This window comes from Aegilops tauschii, chromosome 1 (genome assembly GCF_002575655.3).
Source record: "Aegilops tauschii subsp. strangulata cultivar AL8/78 chromosome 1, Aet v6.0, whole genome shotgun sequence".
NCBI lineage: Eukaryota > Viridiplantae > Streptophyta > Magnoliopsida > Poales > Poaceae > Aegilops > Aegilops tauschii.
Window position 1 is genome coordinate 109460137 of NC_053035.3, and position 15443 is coordinate 109475579.

Here is a 15443-nt window from a genome sequence, read left to right on the forward strand (position 1 = left end):
GGCCAAGGGAGAGGGGGGGCGCAGCCTTGGCCCTTCCTCCAAGGAAGGGTGCGGCCAGGGAGGAGTCCTTCCCCCCAAAGGCACCTCGGAGGTGCCTTCCCCCTTTAGGACTCTCCTTTTTTTCTTATCTCTTGCCACATGGGCCTCTTGGGGCTGGTGCCCTTGGCCCATATAGGCCAAGGCGCACCCCCTACAGCCCATGTGGCCCCCCGGGGCTGGTGGACCCCCTTGGTGGACCCCCGGACCCCTTTCGGCACTCCCGGTACAATACCGATAAAGTGCGAAACTTTTCCGGCGACCAAAATAAGACTTCCCATATATAAATCTTTACCTCCGGACCATTCTGGAACTCCTCGTGACGTCTGGGATCTCATCCGGGACTCCGAACAACTTTCGGGTTACCGCATACTAATATCTCTATAACCCTAGCGTCACCGAACCTTAAGTGTGTAGACCCTACGGGTCCGGGAGACACGCAGACATGACCGAGACGACTCTCCGGTTAATAACCAACAGCGGGATCTGGATACCCATGTTGGCTCCCACATGCTCCTCGATGATCTCATCGGATGAACCACGATGTTGAGGATTCAATCAATCCCGTATGCAATTCCTTTTGTCTATCGGCATGGTACTTGCCCGAGATTCGATCGTCGGTATCTCGATACCTTGTTCAATCTCGTTACCGGCAAGTCTCTTTACTCGTTCCGTAACACATCATCCCGTGATCAACTCCTTGGTCACATTGTGCACATTATGATGATGTCCTACCGAGTGGGCCCAGAGATACCTCTCCGTTTACACGGAGTGACAAATCCCAGTCTCGATTCGTGCCAACCCAACAGACACTTTCGGAGATACCTGTAGTGCACCTTTATAGCCACCCAGTTACGTTGTGACGTTTGGTACACCCAAAGCATTCCTACGGTATCTGGGAGTTGCACAATCTCATGGTCTAAGGAAATGATACTTGACATTAGAAAAGCTCTTAGCAAACGAACTACACGATCTTGTGCTAGGCTTAGGATTGGGTCTTGTCCATCACATCATTCTCCTAATGATGTGATCCCGTTATCAACGACATCCAATGTCCATGGTCAGGAAACCGTAACCATCTATTGATCAACGAGCTAGTCAACTAGAGGCTTACTAGGGACATGGTGTTGTCTATGTATCCACACATGTATCTGAGTTTCCTATCAATACAATTTTAGCATGGATAATAAACGATTATCATGAACAAGGAAATATAATAATAACCAATTTATTATTGCCTCTAGGGCATATTTCCAACAATTTATGGGCTTTATTTTACACTTTTATATTATTTTTCGGACTAGCCTATTAACCCAGAGCCCAGTGCCAGTTCCTGTTTTTTCCCTTGTTTCAGTGTTTCGAAGAAAAGGAATATCAAACGGAGTCCAAATGGAATGAAACCTTCGGGAGAGTTATTTTTGGAACGGAAGCAATCCAGGAGACTTGGAGTGTATGTCAGGGAAGCAACGAGGTGGCCACGAGGCAGGGAGGCGCGCCTGCCCCCTGGGCGCGCGCCCCACCCTCGTGGGCCCCTCGTGGGCCCCTCGTGGCTCCCCTTACCGACTTCTTTCGCCCATATATATCCATATACCCTAAAAACTTCGAGGAACAGAATAGATCGGGAGTTCCGCTGCCGCAAGCCTCTGTGGCCACCAAAAACCAATCGGGACCCTGTTCCGGCGCCCTGCCGGAGGGGGGATCCCTCACCGGTGGCCATCTTCATCATCCCGGCGCTCTCCATGACGAGGAGGGAGTAGTTCACCCTCGGGGCCGAGGGTATGTACCAGTAGCTATGTGTTTGATCTCTCTCTCTCTCGTGTTCTTGAGGTGTTACGATCTTGATGTATCGCGAGCTTTGCTATTATAGTTGGATCTTATGATGTTTCTCCCCCTCTACTCTCTTGTAATGGATTGAGTTTTCCCTTTGAAGTTATCTTATCGGATTGAGTCTTTAAGGATTTGAGAACACTTGATGTATGTCTTGCATGTGCTTATCTGTGGTGACAATGGGATATCACGTGATCCACTTGATGTATGTTTTGGTGATCAACTTGCGGGTTCCGCCCATGAACCTATGCATAGGGGTTGGCACACGTTTTCGTCTTGACTCTCCGGTAGAAACTTTGGGGCACTCTTTGAAGTTTTTTGTGTTGGTTGAATAGATGAATATGAGATTGTGTGATGCATATCGTATAATCATACCCACGGATACTTGAGGTGACATTGGAGTATCTAGGTGACATTAGGGTTTTGGTTGATTTGTGTCTTAAGGTGTTATTCTAGTACGAACTCTATGATAGATCGAACGGAAAGAATAGCTTCATGTTATTTTACTAAGGACTCTTGAATAGATCGATCAGAAAGGATAACTTTGAGGTGGTTTCGTACCCTACCATAATCTCTTCGTTTGTTCTCCGCTATTAGTGACTTTGGAGTGACTCTTTTTTGCATGTTGAGGGATATTTATATGATCCAATTATGTTATTATTGTTGAGAGAACTTGCACTAGTGAAAGTATGAACCCTAGGCCTTGTTTCCTAGCATTGCAATACCGTTTACGCTCACTTTTATCGCTTGCTACCTTGCTGCTTTTATATTTTCAGATTACAAATACCTATATCTACCATCCATATTGCACTTATATCACGATCTCTTCGCCGAACTAGTGCACCTATACAATTTACCATTGTATTGGGTGTGTTGGGGACACAAGAGACTCTTTGTTATTTGGTTGAAGGGTTGTTTGAGAGAGACCATCTTCATCCTACGCCTCCCACGGATTGATAAACCTTAGGTCATCCACTTGAGGGAAATTTGCTACTGTCCTACAAACCTCTGCACTTGGAGGCCCAACAACGTCTATAAGAAGAAGGTTGTGTAGTAGACATCATGCGCCTCCCTATGATATTCTTTGCACCAGAAATTCTTAAATATTCAGAAAAAAATCGTATTAAATTTTTAGAGCATTCTGAGAACTTCTATTGGGTCATTTTTTTGCACGAAAAATTCAAAAATAGACAAAACATGGCAATTTATTTATTTTAACTAGTGAAAACAAAAAACAAAGAGTAAGGACAGAAGGTAGTGCTTACTAAATTCATCAACTTCATACCACTCAAAAATGATCCATTAATAAGGTTGATCAGGTCTTATTAACAACCACTTTCGATTAGCATGAAACCGAAGAACTTTCGTAAATCACTAAGTTACCTCAACGGGGATATGAACATCCCCAACATTAAGCATTTCATATTTCTTTTTGACAGTAGGTAGAGGTATTTGAAAACTTCCAATAGTGATTGTCGGAGATTTTTCAATAACATTAATACCATTCACTTGGAATTGTTTCTTCGGAAAGTGCACCGTATGCTCATTACCATTGATATGAAAAGTGACCTTGCTTTTATTGCAATCAATAACAGCACCTGCAGTATTCAAGAAGGGTCTACCAAGGATAATCGACATGTTGTCGTCCTCGGGCATCTCAAGTATAACAAAGTCAGTCAAAATAGTAACATTATCAACAACAACGGGCACATCCTCACAAATACCGATAGGTATGGCAGTTGATTTGTTAGCCATTTGCAAAGATATTTCAGTAGGTGTGAGTTTATTCAAATCAAGTCTTCTATATAAAGAGAAAAGGCATAACACTAACACCAACTCCTAAATCACATAAAGCAGTTTTCACATAATTCTTTTTAATAGAGCAAGGTATAGTTGGTATTCCCGGATCTCCAAATTTTTTAGGTACTCGGTCTTTAAAAGTACTGGTAGAGTGCCCGTGCGTTGCCACGGGCTCTTGAAATAGTTTGGAAGAATCACATGTTAAATTTCACACGTACAAACAATATAACACAAACACAATTATTGAATAATTGAAGTCTATTTTTGCAATGTAAATTGATAACAAAAAGAAAGATTAACGACATGTCTATGTAACAAATTGAGCGATGTTTGACCTTCACATCTATTACAAAACTATGATGCACTTAAGAAATTCTTTCACAATATCAAGAAAGTTGCATTTAGCTTCATTCGCACGATGTTTTAGCAAGTATAATAAAAACTGCTTCCTCAACTCATACCCACCCTGCACAAACAATATATGTAGTTAGTATAAAAATTTCACGCCGAAGGTCTTAAAACATATAAAGGACAATACTCACCGTGCAAACCGGCTTGACCAATTCTTTACCGTTCCACCAGAGCATAAAATGAAAAACAAAATAGCCAGACACATTCCTGCAATTTTTTAAATTAATAATATAAAGAATATAATGATAACAAAAATAAATGTTTTTATTATGAATTCATTACCCGTCTATACTCGTCGGAATACCAAACAGAAATAAACGTTGCCATTTAGATATCTCGGAATACCAACCAGGCAGCTTTATTTCGAGTGCTTCTTTGAAATCCCTTGCAAAACTTTTTAATTTTAGTGCATGACTCAAATTTTTATCCTCTCATGATTGTGATGTTTGAATAAGGTCCATAATATATAGACGACATGCCTCTTTATCGATGACGTACAAGATGATCGACCGATGGATGCATAGGAAAGATAAATCTACAAGTGGAGCTATTAGAAATAACAATAAACCATGATAACAATAGACAAAATACTTTACTTACCATGTTGCACGATGAGATGTCTTTGTCTATCCCAGGCCAGCTATCAAATAATGTTGCCAACGTCTGGAGAGTTTCCTTCTCGCAAAACTTCTGACCTCGTGTTGACTCTAGTATCATGGACTAAGTAAAAAAAGAAATATTGTTTCAACATGTTGATACTAATGCCACATAGAATGAAGAGTTACGATAACTTACACAAAATCTTAGATCCATGTAGTGTATAGGAGGGTCTGTGAACAATACTCCCTCGTCACATGCCCGTATACGTACATCGGTGTTGAAGCAATCATTGTCCATAGGCTGCTCCATGTTAAGTATGCACTGAAGTTTCTTAAGACTTGAGCTCGTTGGATGGGGTGTCGAGCTCCGGACCCATTCCTTCCTAAAAATTGGATGGTATTTCAGAATAATAATGTACATGCGCACATTAAATATTGATATATGATACTAACTCCAAACATCCGGCATCATCGATCGACATGATGTAGTTGCATAGGCCGGCAAGTAATTCACGTTGGTCCATGGCCCATGGGCATGATAGTGATTGGGGCAAGACGTTTATCTTTGACTACGTCAGGTGGATTCTCCAGGATATCGAGATCAGAATTAGCTAAAGTTTCTTCATCGTCAAGTTGATGGTATATGGGACCTCCTTTTAGCTTATTCAGCTCTCAATCGAGCAAAATGACAGCTAATTTTCGTCGAATGGGCTCTGCCCACTGATGGCGGCGATGGGGGAGGAGGGAGAGGGGGGCCGCGTGTGACGGCGGTTAGTGTTTCCGCCCAAGCCACCCCTAGAGAGCGACACAACGGAGAGAAAGGGCTTGCGGCCACACCATAAAACCCCCAACCTTATTTTTTATGTTATTTGGGGAAGGTAGATACTGCAATTTTGGAGCTTATACACCACTGATATAAGCTCCTTATTGTTCAATTGTATTTCAATGTACAGAGAAATATATATCACTCAAGGATGGTTGAATAGCTAGATTCACAAATGTTAAGATTTTTCAAGCATGCACGCATACCTTTTTGGTACCATGTTAACAACAGGAATCCTCCATCAAATGTACCATTGCAGCATTTATGTAATTAATTTATCCACACTTATAGTGATGCACCCCTCTTGTTATGCCGCTGATTTTCACCCGACGTGTAACCCACAACATTGGGATGCGGCTTTCTAAAGGTATCAATGGAGCCTCTCATATCAATGATTTCTTGAATAATTTTCTCTGTTATCAATGGTGAACCTGTATCAACAGATTTGGCCAAAAATTAGCGTTGAGTAAGGAACTTCACATGCTAAATAAAAAAAAGGAAACATGTGCATTGATAAGAGAATTTCGGAACAACCTAAACTGTGAATATGCAGAAAGCTAATTGAACGCACTTCTACAAAGTCGCTGAAACATGGATCCAATTAATAACCCTGTAAACCCCCAACCTTATTTTTTTATGTTATTTGGGGAAGGTAGATACCGCAATTTTGGAGCGTATACACCACTGATATAAGCTCCTTGTTGTTCAATTGTATTTCAATGTACAGAGAAATATATATCACTCAAGGATGGTTGAATAGCTAGATGCACAAATGTTAAGATTTTTCAAGCATGCACGCATACCTTTTTGGTACCATGTTAACAACAGGAATCTAAAAGCAAATGCACCATTGCAGCATTTATGTAATTAATTTATCCACACTTATAGTGATGCACCTCTCTTGTTATGCCGCTGATTTTCACCCCAAGTGTAACCCACAGCATTGGGATGCGGCTTTCTGAAGGTATCAATGGAGCCTCTTGTTAGGAATAAGCAACTTGTATTCCCATGAGGCCATAGGTGGATATATATATATATATACATGTACAGGTGTGGAACATATGCAGGAAACCCCTTATACAACGGGATAAATACAAAGGAGTACATGACTTATAGTATAACTCTAACACCCCCCCTCAAACTCATGGTGGAGGAACAACACTGAGTTTAGAGAGATAAAAGCCATGTTGTGCTCTAGTCTGGGCCTTCGTCAGGAAATCCGCCAACTGTAACTCAGAAGGCACATACTGAAGAGCAATAACCTGATCCTGCACACCAGCGCGCACATAGAAAGCATCAACACCAATATGCTTGGTGAGCTCATGCTTCACAGGATCACGCGCAATGCTAATAGCACCTGTACTGTCAGATAAGAGCAGAGTCGGTGTAGTGACAGAAACACCAAAATCCTGAAGTAACCACCGTAACCAAGTCACCTCTGCCGTCAAAAGAGCCATGGCTCGCAACTCAGCCTCAGCACTCGAACGGGAAACTGCAATCTGTTTCTTCGTCTTCCAGGCAATGAGAGAACCGCCAAGAAAAACACAGTAAGCAGAAAGTGAACGGCGATCAGAAGGATCACTAGCCCACGTAGCATCCGAATAGGCCTGAAGTTGTAAAGAACTGGAGCTAGGAAAGAATAGACGGTGAGAGATCGTGCCCCGAAGATATCGGAGAACACGAAGGAGATGACTATAGTGAATCGATGTGGGAGCAGAGACAAACTGACTCAGAATATGAACCGGATAAAAGATGTCCGGACGAGTGACAGCTAGATAGACAAGACTGCCAACGAGACGACGATAACGCGTCGGGTCAGGGAGAGGATCACCATCAGTAGCACGGAGGTGAACATTGAGCTCCATAGGAGTCTCAACAATGCGCTCGTCAGTAAGAGCAGCACGAGCAAGAAGATCCTGGATATACTTTTTCTGGGATATAAAAAAGCCATCAGAGGTAGAAGAGACTTCAATCCCAAGAAAGTAGCGAAGAGGTCCAAGATCAGACATAAGAAACTGCTCACTAAGACGGGCCTTTACAAAGGCAATATACTCGGGGTCATCCCCAGTGATGATCATGTCATCAACATAGAGAAGAAGAAGAGTCCGACCACGAGGAGAAAGGTGAATAAACAATGCTGGATCATGAGCACTTGCTGAAAAACCAGCAGTAGTGACCACAGAGGCAAAACGCTCAAACCAGGCGCAAGGGGCTTGCTTAAGGCCATAGAGAGAGCGACGAAGACGACATACCATGCCATCAGGAACAGAATACCCAGGTGGTGGCTGCATGTACACCTCCTCACGCAGCTCACCATTAAGAAAGGCATTCTTAACATCAAGCTGAGATATAGACCAGTGGCGTGCAGAGGCAACGGCAAGAAGTGTACGAATAGTGGTCATATGGGCCACAGGCGCAAAAGTCTCGTCATAATCACGACCATGCTCCTGCTGAAAACCACGAGCCACAAGACAAGCTTTGTGACGCTCAAGAGAACCATCGGAGCGAGTCTTAACCTTGTAGACCCACTTACAAGTGATGGGACGGACCCGGGAGGAAGAGAAACAAGATCCCAGGTACCAGTGCGTTCAAGAGCAGCAATCTCCTCTGCCATCGCAAACTGCCATTCAGGATGAACAACAGCCTGACGATAAGAAGTTGGCTCAAGAACAGCAGCACCAGCGGTGGGAAATCCAAAGCGATCAACAGGCGGACGAGGACGAGAACGCAAGCCATAAGTAGGCTGAGAGGAAGAGGACGACTCATCCAATGAGGCATCCACAGGTCGTGAACGACGAGTATAATGCTGAGGATAAGATGGAACAATAGGAGGAGGAATCGCCAATGTAGGATCGGGGGGTGGTGACGAAGAAGTCACCGGAGAGGAAGGCGTAGAATCCTGTGACATGCTAGGCGAGGAGACCGGAGAGGATGGTGGCTGCAAATCGACTAGAGGTGGAGAAGCAGAGGAAGTGGAACGAATAGGCACAGGCGCGACGGGGGTGATAGGTGAGTCAGGAAAAGTGAGGAAAGAGATATCCTCCACTGAAAAAATCGAGGAAGATGGGCGTGGGTAAAAGGGACGAGACTCATCAAAAGTCACGTCTCGAGAGATACGCATCCGACGACCGATAGGATCCCAACAACGATAGCCCTTATGCTCATCACTGTAGCCTAAGAAGACACACTCAACAGACTGAGCGGTCAGTTTGGTGCGTTCGCGAGGGGCAAGAAGAACATAGCAAACACAACCAAACAAGCGAAGCATCGAATAATCAGGAGAACGGTCAAAAAGATGCTCAAAAGGAACGCCACCCTGCAAAGCAGCGGGCGGCTGAAGGTTGATGAGATAGGCAGAAGTGGAGATAGCCTCGGCCCAAAAATGAGGCGGAAGAGAGGCGGAGATCATCATCGCACGAGTCGTCTCAAGAAGGTGACGATGCTTGCGCTCAGACACGCCATTCTGAGCATGAGCACCAGGACAAAAGAACTGGGCAAGAGTACCATGCTCAGCAAGGACACCACGCAACATCTTAGAGATATACTCGCCAGCGGAGTCAGCACGAAAAACACGAATGGGTGAAGAAAACTGAATATGAACCATGGCAGCAAAACGCTTATAAATAGACAACACCTCACTACGAGAAGTCATGAAATAAAGCCATGTGTAACGAGAGAAATCATCTATGAAAATAATATAGTATTTATGACCACCTTTCGAAGCAAAAGGAGCCGGATCCCATACATCAGAATGGACTAAATCGAAAGGACGCTTAGACACTGACTCACTATGTGAATATGGTAACTGAATCTGCTTGCCAAGACGACAACCCTGACACTCTAAAGAGACATCTCCTGAGACAGACCCCAGAAGACCTCGACGAACTAAAGACGACAACCGAGAACCACACAGATGACCAAGTCGATGGTGCCACTGCTTGAAGGAACCAGTAACAGAGGCGACAGAAGCGGAGGAACTGGCGATGGTGGTGGCAGCGGAAGGAACATGAAGCCAGTCCAACTCCCAAAGACCCTGAGAATCACGGCGGCGAGGGCCAGCCCCAACCAGAGTGTGCGTGCGACGGTCCTGAACAGAACAAGAGTCAACATCAAGGATGACACGACAACCAGAATCAGTAAGTTGACCAGCAGAAAACAGATTCATAGTAAGTCGAGGAACATGAGCAACATCAGGAACAGAATAAGGAGTGGAAAGATTGCCTCTACTAGCAACAGAAAGTGGAGTACCATCAGCAGTGAAGACATGAACAGGAGAATCCAGCGATCGAAGAGAGGACAAAGCGGAAGAATGAGAAGACATATGAAAAGAAGCTCCAGAGTCCAGAACCCATGGGGATGTACCTGACTGTGTAGAGGGCGGTTGCGCAGTGCGGGAAGCATCAGTCACAGAACCAGCAGTACCCGTCGAGGAAGAACCTGAAGCCGCGAGCAGACGCTTAAGTCTCAGAATATCCTGCTCAGTCAAAGCAATGGCTGAAGCTGTCGAGGGAGATGACGAAGTCCCTGAGGATGGTGATCGCGCCTTGCGCAGGTGTTTCCGCTTTGTGTAGCACTGGGACTCAATATGACCATCATTGTTGCAGTAGTCACAATGTGGACGGGGGCGACCTGAGCCTCCAGAAGGAGTGGGCAAGAGCGGCGGAGCACTTGAGCGAGAATGAGTCGGTGCAGCAGGTGGAGTGGAAGAAGCCCGAGTAGCGAGCACAGAGGGAACCTCCAGCAAACCAGCACCACGTAAGCGAGTCTCCTCAGCACGAATCTCCGAAAGCGCCTCCATGAGAGAAATACGGCCACGAGCAAACAACTGAGCACGCCGGGGCTCAAACTCCTTACGGAGCCGAGACAGGAACTCGTAGACGCGATGAAACTCCAAATTGGCCTGGACAGCCTGGCAGCAGGGGCAAGTACGACAACCAGCACTGCGGAGAGAATCAAGCTGGCGCCAGATAGCAGAACTCTATGCATAAAAGTCATCAACAGTAGAGTCACCCTGCTGAAGAGCATGCTCCTGACGAACCACAGAAAGGTATAAGGCATCACCAGAGGGCTCATAGCGCTGACGAAGACAGGTCCACATCTGAAAGACTCAGAAGCAAACTGAGGCAGAACACTAGCAGTGAGAACAGCTGCAGCACGAGCATCATCATCAAGCCACTGGGTGTAAACAGACAAAGCACCATGATACGTCTGAAGAGCCTCCTCATAGGCCAAAACCCTCTCATCATAGGCACGATCAGCAGCCTCATCAGCAAGCTTAGCCGCATCCTTGGCGGCCTGATTAGCGTCCGTAGGAAGAACCAGTGGAGTCGGCGGAGTAGGGGCCACTGGAGGAACCGGACGTGGCGGACAGCAGACCTCGCCAGAAAGAACACCCCAGAGACGAATGCCACGCATGTGAATGCGCATGAAGCCAGCGAACTCGGTGTAGTTAGTACCATCGAAGATCACCGGACAGCGAGGGACAGCTACATAGCCCGATGCAGCAGACATTTTTTTTAGCAGAGATCAGAACTTCCAATCGGGAACGGGATGCTCGATCTGGGCAGAGAAATCGATCGAGGCAGTCGGGCCGAGCAATCAGGGGCAACGGCGGGAGTCGTCGCTCAGTAGGGAGCGAAGCCGGTTGGGGAGCGGGAGCAGCTTCGGCGGCGGCTGGGAGCGAGGAGCGAGCAGAGCGGGCGGAGCAGCTTCGGCGGCTGCGGGCGTCGAGCGGGAGCAGCTGCGGCTACGGCGGCTTCGAGCGGGAGGGAGCGAGGAGCGGGCGGAGCGGGCTTCGAGCGGGAGGGAGCGACGGCGGCTTCGAGCGGGAGGGAGCGAGGAGCGGGCAAAGCGGGCTTCGAACGGGAGGGAGCAGCTTCGGGAGATCGAGGCCGACGCCGTCGATCGGGGAGGAGAGACGGATCAATAGCACGAGTTGCAGCGTGCAAAAAATTGACCTAGCTCTAATACCATGTTAGGAATAAGCAACTTGTATTCCCATGAGGCCATACGCCGATATATATATACATGTACAGGTGTGGAACATATGCAGGAAACCCCTTATACAACGGGATAAATACAAAGGAGTACATGACTTATAGTATAACTCTAACACCTCTCATATCAACGATTTCTTGAATAATTTTCTCTCTTATCAATGGTGAACCTGTATCATCAGATTTGGCCAAACAATCAGTGTTGAATAAGGAACTTCACATGCTAAATAAAAAAGGAAACATGTGCATTGATAAGAGAATTTCGGAACAACCTAAACTGTGAATATGCAGAAAGCTAATTGAACGCACTTCTACAAAGTCGCTGAAACATGGATCCAATTAATAACCCTGTAAACCCCCAACCTTATTTTTTTATGTTATTTGGGGAAGGTAGATACCGCAATTTTGGAGCGTATACACCACTGATATAAGCTCCTTGTTGTTCAATTGTATTTCAATGTACAGAGAAATATATATCACTCAAGGATGGTTGAATAGCTAGATGCACAAATGTTAAGATTTTTCAAGCATGCACGCATACCTTTTTGGTACCATGTTAACAACAGGAATCTAAAAGCAAATGCACCATTGCAGCATTTATGTAATTAATTTATCCACACTTATAGTGATGCACCTCTCTTGTTATGCCGCTGATTTTCACCCCAAGTGTAACCCACAGCATTGGGATGCGGCCTTCTGAAGGTATCAATGGAGCCTCTCATACCAATGATTTCTTGAATAATTTTTTCTCTTATCAATGGTGAATCTGTATCATCAGATTTGGCCAAAAAATCAGTGTTGAATAAGGAACTTCACATGCTAAATAAAAAAGGAAACATGTGCATTGATAAGAGAATTTCAGAACAACCTAAACTGTGAATATGCAGAAAGCTAATTGAACGCACTTCTACAAAGTCGCTCAAACATGGATCCAATTAATAACCCTGTAAACCTGAAGATCAAGTGAAAGAAAAAATGAAATAGAAACTTCAAGACTACTTGCACCTGAACTGAATGTAATTTGTACTTGGAACCAAGAATATAGAAAAGCAAGATTAAGTGTTATCCTTTAGTCCTCAATTGCCCATGTGCTCTCTCCTTCCAACTTCGTCTCCTCACTCTCGTGTGTAGTCTAAATTTACTTACTCAAGGAAGAAACTTAGGGTGAAAAGGAAAAAATTGGAGTCTTAGATGGCAGCACTCTGACAGGATAATAACCAAGAATGGTTCCACCGAGCATTAGAGCTGCTCTTGTACAGCCTGCAGAAAAATACAGAATTTCAGCCTACAAGAATGGCTCCACCAAGCATCAGAACTTCCAAGATCAACTGCATCAGGACCTCCACCGAGCATCAGAGCTGCTCTTGTACAACCTGCAGAAAAGTACAGAATTTCAGGCTGCAAGAATGGCTCCACCAAGCATCAGAACTTCCAAGATCAACTGATGAGGGGTACTTCCATGTGATCTTTATTATTTAGTACAAGCTTTAACTAACTACCGAAGCACCCTAAAGAAATACCTCCAATCCAAGCACACTGTTACAGAGATCTTTTTATACAAAACAAAATTTCTGACCAGACAATCGACATGCAGTTGACTGTTGATTAATTACATGGCTTGTCACAACTCTAAGCGGAAAGATGGACCCTTAGAATCAAGAGAGAAGTAAACTTTGCTGATGAACAATTCACAAGAAGAATAAAAAACTTACCAGCATTCATTAGAAGACCGCTTTCTATCTTCTGATCCAAATTCCAGTTTGACTTTCCTGAATCAAGTCGACCAATTGTTAAATATACGACAAAGAGCATAGATATGGTATCATAAAGACAGTCACAATACCGATTGCATGTGGTTAATCCAAGTAAACAACATTACATATTTGATGTTCTTCCCATGCTTCCTGTTCAGCAAAAGGATTCATTTTATCTTTGGCCTTAGGATCTCTGCTTGTCTAGCAAATTTAAAAAATAATATATTTAAACAAGTTCACAGGAAATTACATAGAGTCTCATACTGTCATGTAGAAGGACATACATACCTGTATCACTGCATTGCTACGGAGAATCTCTATTCTTGATTAACACCTTCACCCATGTCATAAGTTTCAGGCATTTTGCACCAAAAATTATGTGATTGACGAACTGAAGAAATTGGCATCAAGAGATCATAGTGTCATCAATATTCTCAAGAGGTGGGGGGCATACCTCAGCAACATCAACATGCTCCTTAACATGACCATTAATCTGCCTCTTGTATCTGCACACATAAACCGTTAAATGCCCCAGATGTACGCCACCATAACCATAACCGCATCCACCTACATGAAACGGAACACATTGACTACTCCTCAACATCCACTCATTAAGAATTCAAGGGATATTGAAACTTCAAAATGGGTTTCAACTTGATGAAAGACCACAAGAGTGCATCTGAACATTGACTATTATTTTATCATAAAAATTGGGACTGAAAGCTAAACCAGATTTTAACGGACAGCTAGTATCACACCAAATCATGTTACCGAATAGCAGATCTGAACAAGAAACAGAAATCACGGGTTAGGTTGATCCTTCTGGAAAAGTTGTGAATTAAAATGAAAATGAACATCTAAACAGAAGATATTGCCCTGGTTTGTGCTCCAGAAAGGCTCTTGTCATTGTGGGATGGATGGCGAGAATGGTATTGCTACATGTGTAATGCTGAAAGAAGAAAAGGAGCAAGGATGTACAATCATCTCTGTCTTTCACTTGTCACCGCGATCTCTCTTGCACAGCTGCTGAAGACGGAGGATGAGTTGTGTGGGCCGGCCATGGAGGAGTGGAGGACGCGGTCGGCCTTGATGAGCCTCGCCTTCTTGTCCAACTCGTACATGACCTTGCTGCCCTTGGGAATCTCGCGGCGGTGCCATCACATGTGGTTCATGGCTGATTACAGAAAATTATTAACAACATTTTTGTTTGCCATCAGCGTCAAATGGCACAGATTACAATGGACTACTAACAATTGTTCAACAATTTCTTCCAACCACAGTCAAATCTTCATGCATACCAAATTCCTTGTGACATGAAAAAGTACATCATTCACACGGAGGCCTAATTGTGTCGGTATTAAAAACAAATAAAGAGAAACAGGAGCATCACGTACGTGTGGGGAACATCAATCAAGCTGCTTGCCTGTATGCTTACGATCTAGCTTTGCACGTACGTGCGTTTGGCTCTGTTGAATCGATCTAGCATACTAAAAACTACAAATAGACCGTCTACTTACACATCAGGCAGGAAATTTAATGGCGGACCTGATCCCTGCTGTATGAGCGTGCTGTTGCTTCGCCCCTGCGGTCAGGCTGCTGAGGCGGGAGCCGTCCGTGCGTTCTGACCACGCCGACACCCTGCGGAGCCGTCCATTGGGTTCCGCGGCGGCGGATCTGCGACGACAACGATGGATCCATGAAGGCGAAGGCGTCCGAGGGGTTCCGCGGCGACGGCGGCGGCGGATCCGTGACGACAGCGATGGATCCAAGAAGGCGGCGACGTAGGGACAGATTACAGCGGCGAACTTCTCGTGCGTGCGAGTGATTCGAGGGCAGGAGGAATCGCTCGTACCTGCCCTCGTAGGTTTTTTTTCAATGGTTAATTTTCATAGGTTAATTTTCGTAGATTTTTTACATCCGTTTTTCTATCGATCGACCGGAGGTTCGCACCCTGGGGCATCGCAATCTCATTTTTTTTGGGGCTCGTCGGTTCGGGGGGAATCACTAGGAAGTGGGAGGTGGGAGGGGGGACAAAAAAGAACCATGGTAGGTGAGACGAAAATTAACCAACGGAGACTACCAACTGAGATATTAGGAGTAGAGATAATTAGCAAGCATAGTGGAGATTTCAGTTTCCGGTATTTTTCTCTTATTTGTAGTGATATCTTTCATATACTTTGCATAAGAAGGCATTTTC

At 44.8% G+C, this 15443-nt stretch overlaps 2 long non-coding RNA genes and 1 pseudogene across 3 annotated transcripts; all 3 read right to left on the bottom strand.

Annotated features, from left to right (window-relative positions):
• Positions 1–3832: 3832 nt before the first annotated feature.
• On the bottom strand, positions 3833–6496 carry LOC120973727 (uncharacterized). Its single transcript, XR_006670313.2, has 6 exons — positions 5703–6496; positions 4870–5056; positions 4675–4794; positions 4357–4609; positions 4206–4281; positions 3833–4129 (listed from the first exon to the last, which is right to left on the bottom strand). It is a non-coding gene; the product is annotated as an uncharacterized lncRNA (long non-coding RNA).
• A 2612-nt stretch (positions 6497–9108) lies between these two features.
• LOC123497112 (uncharacterized) lies at positions 9109–11112 on the bottom strand (annotated as a pseudogene).
• Positions 11113–11470: 358 nt separating this feature from the next.
• On the bottom strand, positions 11471–15090 carry LOC109770947 (uncharacterized). 2 transcript variants are annotated; one of them, XR_012203653.1, is made up of 10 exons: positions 14792–15090; positions 14225–14420; positions 13701–13813; positions 13535–13580; positions 13372–13447; positions 13205–13261; positions 12833–12865; positions 12361–12752; positions 12127–12258; positions 11471–11662 (listed from the first exon to the last, which is right to left on the bottom strand). It is a non-coding gene; the product is annotated as an uncharacterized lncRNA (long non-coding RNA). The 2 variants fall into 2 exon arrangements; XR_012203652.1 differs by having other exon boundaries at positions 13336–13447; positions 14792–15078.
• Between the last annotated feature and the right edge of the window lie 353 nt (positions 15091–15443).